This window comes from Falco rusticolus, chromosome 8 (genome assembly GCF_015220075.1).
Source record: "Falco rusticolus isolate bFalRus1 chromosome 8, bFalRus1.pri, whole genome shotgun sequence".
Taxonomy (NCBI): domain Eukaryota; kingdom Metazoa; phylum Chordata; class Aves; order Falconiformes; family Falconidae; genus Falco; species Falco rusticolus.
In genome coordinates this window covers 50043859-50057746 of record NC_051194.1, presented here as the reverse complement: position 1 = coordinate 50057746, position 13888 = coordinate 50043859, and positions in this window count along the sequence as shown.

Here is a 13888-nt window from a genome sequence, read left to right as displayed (position 1 = left end):
AAGCTGTGTAATGCCAAAAGACATGTCTCTATCTTAAAAAAAAACAACAACCAACCCTGAAGGTTCTTTTCATCTAAATTTAATGTCATTCAAGCCCATATAAACCTTTATGTCTGTGGCACACAACACATGCTTTGTGGCCCTGTTCCATTGCATTCACACCGATGTCCTGTGGTTTCCTTGTCATTTTTTGCAATCGAGTCACATGAAATATATTATTGTCTACCTTGTTCTGATAATCTTGATACCACATTTTCCTGTTGCACAAACATCTTTTGCAGGGTGATTTAATCTAAAAGTTTAAACCCGGCAGAAAGGAAACAAAATGTGAGGTTTTTTTAAAACATCCTAGTTCACCACACTGAGAGCTTGTTCTAACTGCTGCATCCTAAATTTAAGTGCTGGGATCAAAGTGGGGTAAAGGAACAATGTAAGGATCTGGACCACATCTTCTTACAGCTCTGATACTGTCAGTATCTTCCCAAAGATATGGGGTACTTTGATTTTAATTAAAGTAGTAAATTTATGCCCCTTGTGCCCCTACTCAAGAAAATTTCTAGCAATTTCATGATGGGCGGGTGTCACACTGGCTAATGCATTAGGCGGGGGTTTAGGCTTGAACCCAGACTCCTGGCCTACCTCTTCATGTTCACTCTGCTCTTCTTGCATGGGAAGAGGGCTGGCAGCTGCACACATGTGCCCGATGGCTATGGGCAACACAGAAGCAACTGGGTCAAGCCATTTGGTTCAAGAACTGGAGGCCACTCTGGGGCACAGCTGACAGAGGCAGCAAAGCCACAGTCAGAGGCACTTGCCTACTGTCAATGGCCTGTTCCCAGTATGGAGCGGTCATGTAGTCCCTACCCATGGTCACCGCACCATTCTTCACTTCTCCCAGTTAGAAAACATGACAGGTTGCCACAGCTAATAAACAACATCCATTAGTTGTCCCATGAAAGGGTCAAGATGAGTTAAAACAGGAGCAGCTCTTTCATGCAACTCTTTTGATGAGTTTCAGTTATTCACTGGAGGTAGCATTGACATCACTAAGATAGTGACTCAGTTTGTGTGTTTCTTGAGTCACCTGTGCTGAAACTGGTAATGTGTGTGTCAGTAAAGCCTATTTCAGCTTTGGTTTTTAGTGATCTGAGCAGGTTCCCCCCTCCCCCACTCTAAAACTAGATTGAGACTCACCTGATAAAATCAAATTATGAGCCTTCCTGAGAGGAAAGCCTAGACCAAGACTTCTCCTAGTCTCACTTCATATAAAGCCTTACAGCTGTATAAACCTAAGCAGCACACTCACTACAGCAGCTTTTCCCCTGTTTCAGCTTTCTGAGCTGAAGGCAAGATCCAGACCCTGCACCTAAATTTCCCACTCACTTGAAGGCAAGAAGCCATCTGCTCTGTCAATGAGCAAAACAGTTTTCTAGTACCTAGGGGAATGGGGCGGGCTGTGTTTTATGTCATCTTCCCTCCTCGTGAGTCATATTAAGTGCAAGGTATGATCCTGCTCCATAGGCAAGAGCACATCTGCAGCTGAGTGTGGTTTGCAGTGGCTGGACTCTAGTGAGGTCAAGCTGTGGCACTTCTGGGAGCCGGGCACTGGGGTGGCGTGGGAGGCTGGCCACCAACTCAGCTGACTCTCTTTGATCATACTGGAGCTGAGGTTTGTATCTCCTAGACAGCATACGGTAGTTATCCCTCAGTGACCTAAACTACAAGTGAGAGCAGAAAATAATTACCACTGAAGTAATTGCATTGCAAGTAGCAATGGGGAGACACAGGTACAGTTGAACTAAATCTCCTATAGCGGTGAGCAGGAGTATATTCTAGGTCTGGACTGCCCTTAAGTAGCCAACTGAATTCCTTCAGATAGAAGCACTGAAACCAGCTTGTAATCATGGCCAGCAACACCTGACAGCAGGACTAGAAATCCTTTGCCTCTGCTCTGGGCTCCATTTTCTGCCACTGCCTTAGAGCTATGAGGTCTTAAACCTTCTTCTAAAACCCTTCCCTAAGGAAAGGAGAAAAAAGAAAGGGAAAAGGGAAAGGAAATAAGAAAGGAGGGGCCTTCATTTTACCAAAGGCGACTATGTGAGTGTGTTAAAAATCAAAAGAGCCTTGAAAAAGGTTATTAACAGATGTAGGCCAGTGACATTTCAAAGCAGATGGAGTTATTAGAGTGCAGAGAACAAGGTGCTAAATAAAAGATTACTGAGGAAGAGCATTGGCTCTTTTTACCTTCAAGACTCATAAAAAGTCAACTACAAACATGGACAGGGTTTATGTGGTTGAAATTGCTAAAGCTGTAAAAGGAGGAAAGGAAACAGAGAAGAAGGAACGTGAGCTGGGTTAGACCATGATCAGACAGATTAGTTTTACCTTACTGATGATGTGTTGTTGTAATAGTAAATAGCAAGTGAAGCTTGCATGCAAGTAAAGAGCAAGAGAAGTAGCAGGGGTGGCATGCTAAATTCAACAGCTAGATGAAAGTCTCAGAGGTGGGTGATGTTTGGACAGGGATGCTTTCAGGAGGTAACATAAGCAATGAGAGTTTTTACTCTACCCTGTGCAGCAAAGCCTGTGCTGGAGTTTGCCCATAAATCATGAGCTTGGGTTTTACAATCCCGTCAGATAAATCCTTGAATCTCTCACATTCTTCGGAGGAGGATTTAGTGGAAAAACACTATCCCTACAGCTGGAACAACATCTCTGAAGAAACTGCTTTTCAGATCTCCCAAGGGTGACAAAAAAATGGGCATAATTTATGCTGCACTGCCATTATTCATCCCTTCAGGAATTATTGTTCCACACGTGCAAAGGTAGCACAGGTAGGCTAAGTTGCCTAAGATACTGCTAAGCAGTGAACAGATGGCTGGAAAAAAAAACCACCAAAACCAACATCTAACAGTGCTTAAATGTTTTCCAGGGATGGTAAACTAGCCCTTATTATAAGTAATCCTGCTGAGAGGCTACTCATGAATTCCTCTTCACCACAGAGATTCACAAAAATCTATCTGGTGCATATACATGAACATTGTAGAGCAGTGGTGTGTGGGCGACCTTCTGCAGATAGGTTATGCCGCATAACCCTTCAAGGAAAGAACAGTGTTTATTCCTTATGTAGGACAGTTTGCACTAAGTTCCTGTGAGTTATGTTGACACTATTACCAGAGAAAGGAGGTCAAATAAGGCCATCATAACTTTCCTTCTTGGTAAGGTAATAGTCAAGCTAAACTCTAGATCATCAGAAAGCCTTTGGATTTTGGTGAAGAATAGTTATTGCTTGTGGTCAAAGTTATGAAGTTCCTTCCATATGCTAGCACTATCGCACAATATGTCATTCAGTGGGTTCCTGATTCGCTGTGATGAATGTGATGTGTTAGGGCACGTACCTGACAGCCTGTCTCAAAAAAACTCTTTTTAAGAAAGAGGCTAGAGATTGCCAAGCCTTGTGTAATGATAGGAAGTTTTCAGTAAGGTGGATTCTGTCCTCTCAGGGAAGCATTTGTGTCTGATGTACAGTAAGAAAAGGAACCCTAAAAGAAAAATAATTTAGTTCCTGTTACACATGTCCTTCTAAAGCCTTTAGAAACAAGGTCAATAAAAATGGGGCCCACCATTTGTGAGGAAGAAGTAGCTGAGAAAAAAGATGAGAAACTTTCCCATAGGTAATAGAAACTTATGTTAAATGTGGTTCTCATTCAACTGCTGTTTTGAAGTGTGTGCCAAGGTCTGAGCCAGAACTTTCAACTCTTACTCAAATTAGCCAAGAGAAAGCCTCTACATAAAGGTCTCTCCTGTGCTGCTTATTACCAACTTTTTACTGCTGAGAATGACATTGATTATATGGATTTAACATATGACCTGTCTCCCGACCAGGTATGTTTCAACAAGTACTCACCGATTAAAGAAGGAATTAGAGGGCAGAAATTTACTCTGCAAGGATGCAGCGTGACCACCGCTGTTAAGAGGTCCAAGCAGGGAGATTTTTAGCTATCCTGTAACCTTTGCTCCAATTCCTCAGGAGGACCATTTCCTCACTGTTTTCTGATGCCTCCTTTTGTATATGTGCTAGAGAGAGAATGTAAGTTTGTTACCTACTCTGATAAACAATATGAGGGAGAAAAGCCTTCTCAGAAGCCATGCTTCAAGTTTGGCAACTCCAGATTAATTTGAGAGAGTGTCAAAATTATGAGGATTGATTGTAAGATATCCAGGAAGGAGCATATAAGTTGGTAGAATTATAATAGTGGATTTCTTTGTTGGGTTTGGGCTTGTAATAAAAGCACATGCATTGTTTCCTGAAAACGAATATCCCTAGGGTCCAGAGGCCACAGTAGTTGAACTTCTTTAAAAAAGCCACAGGGTCCCAGTCAAACTCTAGTATTCACAAATGGTCTAGAAGGTGTGCTTTAGAGATGCAGAAATAAGCTATGCCTTGTTCTGGTAAGAAGAAAATTGTATGTTGGTTTTGTTAGCAAGTATCACTCTGTTTTGCAGTAGCAGACAACAAAATGTGTGGGGAAAAAATCTGTTAAATTCAAAGGCCATGAGTTTCCCAATAGCAACTGCATCACCACTTAAAACCAAAGGCCCTCCTTTAACTCTGTCCTTCAATGCATGGCAATTCTCAGTGTTCCCTTTGTGTGAGATTTACAACAGTGGCTGTATTGATGGGGTTGAGTATGTTTGTCCATCTATGATAGCTGCCTGGGGAAAAATGCTATGGTTCACATCTCTAAAAATATAAATGTGTACCTACACATGCAGAGACATACCAAGGCTATCTACTGATAAGTCTCTGAATACTGTTTCCCTATCCTGAACTTTTTCTCCTCTTTTGTAACAAAGGATTTCTTCGTTACTGATGTGATCTCTTTCCTCCTGAGGACTCAGCCCCACCTCAAAATACAAACACCCTGCTGGAAGCAATTAAGAATCATGTTCTGCAGATCACAAGTTTCAACCCTGTTGTTCTTACACCATTCTAGAAACTTCTTCTTCCCAGTCATCATGCTGTCAATGCCATACTATTCCTCCCTCAGTAACGGACCAACGTAATGCAGTTTTTTCACAATGGCAAAAAAACTGTGGTAATATGCTTTAGAGCCTTCAAATCTCGTCCTAGGTGGGGAGTGCCATTTTTCACAGGCAAAGAATTTGATCTATGAATCAAAGGCCAAGAGGCTTTACTCTTGACCCCAGCAGATCACCCTTTCCAGTGTAGAACGCTCAAGTCTAGATTGTCTTTCCCCTCATGAAACTGAAATAACCCTGCTGACCCCAATAACTGTTAGAATGGGGCATTATGAAAATATAGCCCACTAACTTTGTGCCCATAAATCTTTTACCAAAAGCTGTAGACACTCTTCATCCTAAAGTTAGTAATATTCTTCCCATTCTGGAATTATTGCCAAAAAAAAATTATAGGGTATGTATCTCCCTGTCTTCTCATATACTCAGAATTTAAAATAATATAATTTGCTGACTTTTCCAGGTCTTGTATTTGGGGTATAAATCTACAAATATTGTTTAGATGTTATCCAGAACAGACTGATTATAATAACGTAGGTGTGCATATACAATAATAATTATATACTCTATATATAGCATGTATCAATAGGTAATATAAGACACTGTTTATAATGATTTCCTTATCATCTATAACTCTAACTACACACACGCGTGGCATCCATACTGAAGTTTTCAACCATCATTCAACCCAATTCTCAGAAGCAAAAACCACGTATGTGTCTAAGCAGTTTTTAGAACAACAATGCAGTCTACAACTAGGACATCTCAAAGAGCACTCTTTGCTGTCTGCATCCTTCTCACCCAGACAGACAAGGAGATACCAGCAGTCATGGCTATGGCTGCATATTATCTGTTGTTGTTCATGAGCTTTGCTCACTAAGGAAATCTTTCACATCTGAGTAGCATACCAAAGATCCACATATAACAGGATGAAAATATTCTTGGACTATATGGGAGTGCCACACATTAAAAAACAAACAAACAGGACCTTTATTTCATCAGGAGAAACCATCTTAGTGTTGACCTGCAGAGGGTTTTGAAATTATTTGATGTTACTGTGCATTGACTTTTTTTACCAGATTATCCCAATTCCTTGGGTTTGATCATTATTATAATTGTGCACCAATGCATCTCCAGTTGGCATAAGAGACACAGAGATAGTTGCAAAACACAGATTATTGACTGTGTTACCCTAAATCCACTAGACACCTTGTCTTTCTATGGATGAGAATATTGTAGGGCATAGAGTCGGTAATGGCTCATCCCCACTTCCCACTGCTCAGATTGTTTCCACAGGGGCAGTTGTTCCCAAATGGGGCATCTGACCTGCCCTTCTTCTGAGAGCTCACCCGTGCCCTGCAAGGCTCCCTGCTTTCACTCACTGCATCCATGGAGGGGACCCACAGGTGGAAAACCCATACTACAGGATCCAGGGAAAGAGCTAGAGCAGAGTAACTCATCACATACAAGCCTGAATATAATTATGGAAGACCCAGATATACCTTGAGCCCCAGAATATATTAGGGTGCTCTGAACCCACCTGTCATGTCATTTCAGGGGGAAGGGTCTTGCCATAGGGCTGCTTGTCTTAAGAGTGATTTCTTATGATGGGGACCTTGCCATGACAGCTGTGCCTCCAGGGCTACAATGATCAGGCACTTTTCAAGAGGCAGGGAACAAAGTTGTCTTGTTCAGCTTTCAGCTCAGCTTGGCACTACGGTTAGAGGTGTCCATGGGTTGGAAGAGGAAAGGAATGGTAAGCCAATGGAGCACGGAAGTTCTAGGTGGACCTTTTTCTTCTGCTAGCTGTGCTGTGTTAGCCAGATTCAGGAGCTTGATTCCTGCTTTGCTTCCTGACTGATCCAGTTTCAGATGTCCACAGGTGTCACTGAAGTCCTTAATCATGCAGCCTGAATCCTTGCTAAGGAATTCCTTCCCATCAGCAGTGGTACTCTGAGTTGCCAGTATCCAAGGGGAGAATACCAAGATGTGAAACTGGAGAGAGGAATTTGCTGTGAGCTATTTGGGATCTTTTGATTTCCCAAGCAAAGCTCACAGGCTCTTTGCTGATTGTGATGAGGAAGCGACTTACTAGTTCTGCACAGTACCCATTTTGGCTGCGCCTGAAGTGAGTAGACTGCAGTTGTCCCTGATACACCCATGACAGTTTGTACTTGATGGTAAACCGGTTTTGACACAGACTTGTTTGTAGTCAAAAGGTGAAGGTCAAGATCAAAGCTGGATGTCAGTGCCCTATCAGCTCACGTGCAATGAGGTCGCACTCACTGTGGCTTCGCAGTACGCACAGAGGCAGTGGCTGAGGTGACACCTCCATAGCTGCTGCCTCCCAGCCAAGTGAGCATTGCCTGTTATAGCTGGGTGAACTGGGAGCAGCTGGAGTTCAGAAGATGTGTAGAGACAGTGAAGGCTTTTATAATTTTATTCTTTTTACACCGTGTGTACTGGAAGGCCTCAAAGGAAGGATCAGGGCCTTGCTATACATAAATGGCATAAAGCTTACTCACTCAGCTGAGGAACTTCCAAATTAAAGGCAGAAGACAGATATGAAGGAGCAGGAGGTGAAGAATGAAATAGAACAGTATGGAGATCAAAATTATTTGTGAGAAATATCATTTGGTTCTTTAAATAGTTCTTTAGGGGAAAAAAAAGCGAGGATATGTATGTATTTATTTGGCAGCATGAAAGGCTTATGAAAAAATATGCATCAATTTTATGCTCCTCAGAAACACTTATGCATATTTGATAGATTAGGTTATTTGATCATCAATGTCTCAATGCGCTTAGATAAAATACGACTTTCAAAAAGAGATTTAGTTTGTAGGGTTTCAGTTCCTGGAAGCTGTGTGGTTAATCACTCATTTCAATATTACTAATTTTACCTTGGTAATATTGAAATTAATATTCTCTAAATGCAGCCAATCTTCATAAAAGATTCTGACCTTGTCACTTCCCCAAAGATAAGTCTTGCTGAAGCTGCTGATTTTGATCCCAGGCTGACACGAGAAGCTGTCTGGGTTTCTTTAGAAGGCAGACTGTTAGTAGCAGCGTGTGTTTGCTTTGAATGCAAGCAGGGAGAGAGTAACATCTTCTAGAAGATCTGCTTATTCTATAGGTTTAGGGTTCTATATGTGGTTTCATTATGAGAATATTTCATTTATTTCTTGTGGCTGGTAGCCCTGCAGAGCAGTGGCACAATAAGAAACGCTTTTTTTGGCTGGCCTCACCAGCTGAACTTCCAAACAAGGGTTTGATTCCCCACATGTGAACTCACATTGCTGTTATTTTTATTTACTGTTATTTATGAGCATAATTTTCTGTGACGTCTTGCAGCACTGTGTAAAGATCCTAAGCATTGCTCTGTATATGTTCAGTGGACCCTCCTAGAGTTATCAGCAGGTCAGATCCACATGTACAGAATTAAGACAGCAGCTGCTTTTCATGCTCTTTGCATTGTTTTTCAAGTCTTTTTGATGTGTAGAGCAAACTATGTGTTAGAAGTCTGTGTTGGAAAAGGGGCTGGCATCAGAGACTGTTTTCTGCCACTTTCAGCCCTTTGGGAATTCTCCAAAGTTCACAACAGTCAGTTTAGTCTCAGGCTGTTTACTGTGCTGAAGTCTCTTGCTGGTAGCCTGGGAAATCTTTGGCCCTGACAAAACCTGAAGAGCCAGAGAAGGTTTGTGAAGAAAGCTAGTCCTGATTGTCCAGTCCTTACACAGAACCCCAGAGAGCTGCTTGGAAAGGAAGGTCCCAGGGACCTCTGAGGCCAGTAGGAGAGTGGCTTCAGTGAGAGTTTTACTGTAGCAATTCTGGAACTAGCCTGAAGAGTTCTTAGCAGTGACTGCCTAGTAACCAGGAACCAGCCAAAAGCTTGACTCTCCATTTTATTTGAGTTCATTTTACATAAGTTGCCTCTGCAAATAAAGGGATTGAATTTAGCTCAAATCTTTAAGCAAATTTAATGAAAACCGCAGAGCTTCACCAAATATTTGACTTATAATGCAAGCATGTCATGAAAGAACTGTGAAATTTGCATTATTTTCATGTCAAATCAAAAATAGCCAGATGTGGCAAGAGTAGTCACAGATTAATTGTATTTTAAGTGAATGCAACCTGAATCTCAACCTTGGCTAAGAAAGTCCAGGTCACTTGGATTTTGCATTGTTTGGAGTTTCATTAATATTTGCCCATACAGTTTACACTCTGAAATAAAGTGGCTTTGCAGAGCATTACTCCAATACAAGTTCTCCAAAGGAACAAATTTGACCTCTTCTCATCCATTTAGCCTCTTATCATTTTCTTTTCCCTTCCTCCCTCCAAGGGACCCAGTTGAGTTGACAGCTATTGAGTAAAATCTTCCCTAAAGTGCAGACAAAGCAAGTCTCACCTCTTTCTCCTTGCTTCCTGTATGAGCACAGCTACATGCAAAGCCCTTTCTCCTCTTCCTTCTCTCCAGAGCTGCAGAAGACACACTATGAGCAGAGGCTCCTGCAGGGGAGAAAATTAGGCAGCTGTCCCCGCCAGAAATCCCAAAGGAATGAGGAGGGAGAAGGGGGAGAGAGTAAGACTCTCCTTCTTCCTCCTACACATGCCTGAAACCTCGAAGCTGCTTCTGCTAGCCAGAACCCCCTAACGCCAGTGTCTCTTTCCTGTTTCCCTCATTGCACTAAAACTTCTCTGCCAGCTTGAATTTTCCCTGTATATTTGAGGGTCAGCAACTGGTGGTTGCTCTAGACATGCCTGATAGTTTCCTTACAGCAGTATTAGTTGGTGACACAGGAAACACTGGTGATGTGTGAGATACTAGACAATGATGTATAAAATGGTTTTGCACAAAAGCCTCCTGAAATTCTAAACTCTCGTAGCTGTTCCCTTGCCCTTGACAGATATGGGTCACCATATGTCTGCAGACACAGAAACTAGCCAGCAACCAGCTGAAAAATGCCTAATCAAGGTGATTTGTAATTGTCTTAGTAGCGTGTGGCTTACCCCATGCAGAGTATTTTACTGAGCATCTTCCTGGCTGTCAAACAGCCTCTGCCAGGAGGGCTGGTCTAAACATCATGTAACAGGCTGAACATTCACTGGGGGAGAGGGAGAGTGTGGGAGAGAAATCTCTGTAGTCCACTAGTCACTGGCAGTCACCTGAGGAGGGGCAAGCCATAGTTCTGACTCAAAATCTATTTTAGTGCTTTATTCCTGAATTTTTCACTTGAAGTTCATTAGCAGTCCTTGGGATGGTCCTACGAGGGTGCAACCATTAGGCTGCAGGGACATGCTCCATCCCTTCTCTAACTCTGTGACCTGCTGCAGCGAATGCCCTGGTGAAGTGCTGCCCCCAGGCCCTTGGGATATGACACCACAGTACTTCAGTCAGCTGTGGCATCCACTGCCCAAGCTATACAATAACAGCTATACAATGGGTTGGAGAAGGCTGAATGTTTCAGTTTCTCAACTCTTTAGTAGATCTCAGATCACACAGAAATACTGAAGAATGAGCCATGTTCTAGGTACATGTTCTAACCACTCAAAAAATTCCCTTTCTCACCTTAAAACTACTCATCCTGTGACAATACCTGTGAATCCAGCCACTGGAGTGTGGCTTCAGAGAGCTGCTGTATTCAGGCAAAGGAATTGCATTTTTCTGCTGATAGGTTCTTAGGGCACCTCAAGGTGCTGCAGACCCAAGCAGGTCCTTTGTGGATTGTTCCGTCACACTTAAATACCTGAAAAATTATCCTTGTTGCTCTTGCCCTAGACTCACATACTTTGTTTGCATTTGCCAGCATCACAGAGAGCAGAGAAAGTATAGCTTAAAAATTACTCAGAAATTATTCCATGGTCACATGGTGTGATGCTCTGATTAGCCAGCAAAGCTATCTGACTGAATGTCTAGATTAAAAAACTCCACCGCATACTTCTTGTTCCACTAGCTTAGCTGTAGCAACATTCCTCTGCATATTTTTCTTCACAGCTGCTGTTTTTATTGGTGTCTACTAATCAAATGTTGTTTTTTCATAGAAAGGGAAATGGGTCACCATTACTGGAACGCAGTTCAAGTCTCTGAAAGATGTTTTGGCTAGCTGTAATTACAGAAGGAGAGGCATGCTCTGTGTGCTGTAGGCATTTGGGGTCACTTGGAGACTTGTGTATGAATTAATAACTGTGCTTAGTGACAGGAATTTTCTTAAAACATACAGAGGCCTCTTTTCTCACCAAGTAAAACGTATGCTTTCACCATCTTGAGCAAAGAGGATATTCCTTTTACTCGAATTTTCAGTGGAAATTATGAATCATGAGTCACTATTCAACATGGGTGGCCGTTTTCTTTAGTACGTCTATGTTTTCCAGTGAAGAGCACACTTTTTTTCTTTAATCTTTGAACAGAAAGATTACCAACACACTTAGCAGGAAAGACAGGGTTTGTTTCATGTGGGTTGGATTCCTGATTGAAGTTTCCTTCAGCTTTTGAAGCTGGTGAGAGAGCTGCTCATAACCAAGCAGGGGCTTCTGCCGTGTGCCTCCCCTGAGCTTCCCCTTTCTGTGCAGGTGAGCTACTGTAAATTCCTGCTGCTTGATGCCCCAGAGCATTCCCCATGCTGCTGGACGAGTCCTGGCTGGGCCTCTGAAGCACAGGCCTTAAGAGGAGACGGGGCATGAGATCAGGTAGATTTCCATGGAGCTGTGGATGTGACTGAAACAGCAGGGACATTAGCCAGGAAAACTGACAGAAATACAAGCATTGGTCTGGCTTTCAAGAATGTAATAGCTAGTAAGAGCTACCTAGGTATATCTGTTTCATGAGAGCCGCAGCACTAAGCTGGTTCCAGCTCTGACCCTCATCGAGACTTTGCTGTCTCTGTCTCATGGTCACAGTCCTGCCCAGCTGTGTGGTAGCCCCACGCCAGCCTGATCAACAGGAGGATCCATAGATAGGAGGATCAACATAGGCATTTCTGCTGGCACTCAGCCAGGTGCTTACTGCAATGTCCCCTGTTTTACTCAGGCCCAAAAGAGCCTTAATGGGCAAATCCTGTCTTTTTTTTTTCTTCTTTTTTTTTCTACAAAGGGAAAATTATTTGATTGAATAGATAAACACAAGTACCTTATATTTTGTGGAGGGAAGTAGCCAGGAAAAGGTCTAAGAATCCCAGTTCTGAGCTTCCTCCTATAAAATTTGGCTTCAGTATCCTGAAAACTATGTAGAATTCTCATGCTCCATAGGTTATGTTCAATTAAACAGCCACCTTTGGAAGGTAATATGCTCCCTCCCGCTCTCGTCAGCTGGAGCTATCATTTCCACTTTTCTCAGTGTTTCAGACACTTTTTCAGAACCCTATGGCAGCAAATCAGCCTTCCCTCTCAGCAGGGAGAAAGGGAAATACCCCCCTGCAAGTCTTTGCACAATCCAGACATTAAATTCTGTCTCAATTCTGAGAGATGGCAACAAACTACGTAAGCTGCAGTGAAACTTGCTCCTGCAACACATTGGGGCAGAGGATGAAATATCATTGGTGATGGATTTGCCAAAAGCATACTAAAAACTGGGAGGACCGATGCAGGATTTAATATGTGGAAGATGTTCTGTATTTCAAAGTTGTTAATGTTTGCAGTTTTTAAAAATTATTATGCTTGATGTGTGCAGCAGCTAAATCTTTCTTGTTGATAATTAGAGCTGATTTATCACTTTTTAAAAATTGATCTCAAGCCATACAAGATCTTGTGGCTCCCAGGAGGAATTAAATAGCTCAGGCATACTCATTTAGATGAAGTTCACCCCCTGACCTCTTCTTCCTATCTCCAGTTCATACCTGTCCAGTTCATTCTGCCAGAAATCCTGTTTAATCCTTCCTATTTCTCCTTACTCTCCAACCAAAACCCCACACTGAATTGGACTCATAATCACAGAACATAAATACAGATCTCAAAATTTCATCTTTCAAGAAAATGGGAAAATTTTATGACAGTGAGTAGACTGCTATAGCAATGATGGACTGGACAGCTCAAGGGACTTGAGTATATAGAGTGCCTCACTGCAGTTAAAGTGAACCAAAGGCAAAGACTTAGATCCAGCTCCCCAGTAAACTTTATATGGACAGAAATCCCCACAAATTGATTTGATTTATTTTTAACTAAATAATTTCCATTACCTCTATTTTTTTAATTTTTATTATTGTTGTGCTCTTCTACATGGCAATTTACAGATTCACATGCATAAGGGACCCTCCACATTGTAAAACACTAATAATAATGGTGTACAGTCCTTGTTTCAATTCACTTTGCTTTACTCTGGTTCAAAAGCCTCTTTTCCCCAGCCTTAATTAAACTTTGTAAAAGCCTGTAAGAAGTATGACAGAATTTAAAACTCCTTGAAGTTTGAAGTTAACCGAATACCAGTACTAAGGGAAAACGCCCCGCAATGTTTCATAGTGTCATTTCATTCCTAGTGCTATATATTAGTACAAAATAATGGTCTTGAATCTAATCATTAAACTCCAAGAGCATTCAGATTTGGGTTCATAATTCAGGCTGGGAAGATAAGCTTGCAAAATATATCTCAAGGTCTGGATTTCAAACCTTCTCAAGAAACACAGGTGTTTAAATTAGGATATTCTTGTCATTTATCCTTCCTTAAATTTTGGAGTAGCCGTAGCTGTCATCCTTAATATCTTTCACCTGTTCACCTTAGGTCATACTATCTGTTCAGCAAGATTAAATTTATTCAAGTTGTAAATTTTTATTTCAGGACTTAACCTGCAATGAGATTACGAGTAGTTCTTTGCTGTACATACCTATTTGGTTTACTGACTTACTGACTTCATACTGGTAT